This window comes from Mirounga leonina, unplaced genomic scaffold, assembly GCF_011800145.1.
Source record: "Mirounga leonina isolate KUSES-001 unplaced genomic scaffold, KU_Mleo_1.0 Mir_125, whole genome shotgun sequence".
Lineage (NCBI taxonomy): Eukaryota > Metazoa > Chordata > Mammalia > Carnivora > Phocidae > Mirounga > Mirounga leonina.
The window spans coordinates 77,340,123-77,341,900 of NW_023270305.1; the positions used below are offsets into that span (position 1 = coordinate 77,340,123).

General features: G+C 39.7%; 1 pseudogene; it reads left to right on the forward strand.

Annotated features, from left to right (window-relative positions):
* Window positions 1–879: 879 nt before the first annotated feature.
* LOC118008354 lies at window positions 880–1,002 on the forward strand (annotated as a pseudogene).
* Window positions 1,003–1,778: the final 776 nt, after the last annotated feature.

The window sequence follows — 1,778 nt, forward strand, 5'->3', positions numbered from 1 at the left end:
ACTACTAACAGTTAACAGAAAAAAGAAAACAATGAAAATGTAGGAAGAATTTTATTAAATACATGAAAGAAAATCATTCCCTGAGCTGAAAAGAGGTATCTCTTTAAGGCTGTAGGAATGTATAATATGTAGTCAGAACACAGCCCTGAGGCCAAAACAAGTAAAAACCAACCTCCTATTTTGCTCCCTGATATCCATGTGCAATCTGAAAATACCTACATGTAAACATTATTTAGATGATTATAAAGTTAACCAGAACAAGAGGCTTAGGCCAAGGGCCGAATTGTCCTAGGTGAGCCACTTTTGTCAAAACACAAATCCTAGAAAATCAGGAAGTTCTCAACAAAACAAAACAAATCTAAACTAACCTCCAAACCCACAATGAAGGTGGTAAGCCAATGGGACACAGGAGCGGACTGCAAGAGCTGCCCGTGGACAAAGCTGAAACAATTTGAAAACGAAAATAAAGTAGCATTGGGCTATAATTCAAAGTATAAGACAAATCTCCGTAAGTCTGTATACATGAGTGAATAAATGAATGAGAGAAAAGAGACAAGTCTTTTGTGCAGAAGTATGGCAAATAATTTACCCAGTGATTCTCCTTCAGGGAGAAGTGTCCAACTCTCCACCCTTAAGTGTGGGCTGCGACACAGCGACCTCCTTCCAAAGATTTCAGTATGAAAAGGGGAAAACGAGTAACTTTACGGTGGGGAAAGCTGACAAACACTACTTTGGTTAACAGCAAGGTTAACGTGAACAGCGATAAATCATGTTGATGGCATGTGTTCTTGATCTGATGTGCTGAGAATGGCGCCGTTTCTTCCATAGTCTTCCTCCCCAAAGCCCAGAACCCTACTCCAACCATTAAAAAAACAATGAATCACTTCTTGGTCTTTGAATCTTTTATAGTATCTGTTCTTATCAGTTTAGTATCTGATATGTCTTCTATCAGAGGACCAAAAAAAAAAGAAAGAAAAGAAAAAATACTCTAGACAACCCCAACTGACAGTCTACAAATTCCCTGACCAGCTCTCCTCAAAGCTGTCAAGGTCTTCAAAATACAAGACAAGTCTGAGAAACTGTCATAGCCCAAAAGAGCCTAAAAGGACATGGACCAAATGTAACCTGTTCTTCTAGATGGGGTCCTAGAGCAGCAAAACTTAGTAAAAACTAAGGGAAGTTGAATAAAGCATGGTTTTAAGTTAATAATAATGTGTTGACGTTGGATCAGTCATTGTGACAAATGTGCTCTAATAATGTGTGATGTTAACAATAGAAGCCGGGCGGAGGTAAACAGCAAATCTCTGTACCATCTTTGTCATTTTTATGTCAATCTGAAACTATCCAAAAACTTTAAAAATTTCATTAAAAATATTAAAAATATTCCAAGCCCCATATCCCAGCCCAAATTGCTGCCTTCTCTGAAGTGGGTCAGGTGCCATGTAGTCCGGTGATGACTGTCCCTCGGGTGCACATCAATTTGGGCAGACGCTGTGTCTTGTTTCAGTCTCCTGGCCACGTCCTCATTTGGCAGGAACTTCAAAGGCACCAGGATTAGGGACATTTCTGAACATATATCACTGTTCCTAGATTCTGACTCCCTTCCTGAAGTCCCAGGAGATCTAATTATTTATTCCTAACCCTGCCAGCTCCTTGTAACTATAATCACCACATTCCTGGCCTCTGCTCTGACCTCCTCCACTTGATATATTTCTGAAGAAGAATCAAAGCATTTTAGTTCTGCAAGGAGACTTCAACCACATGGTCAAATGCTTTCA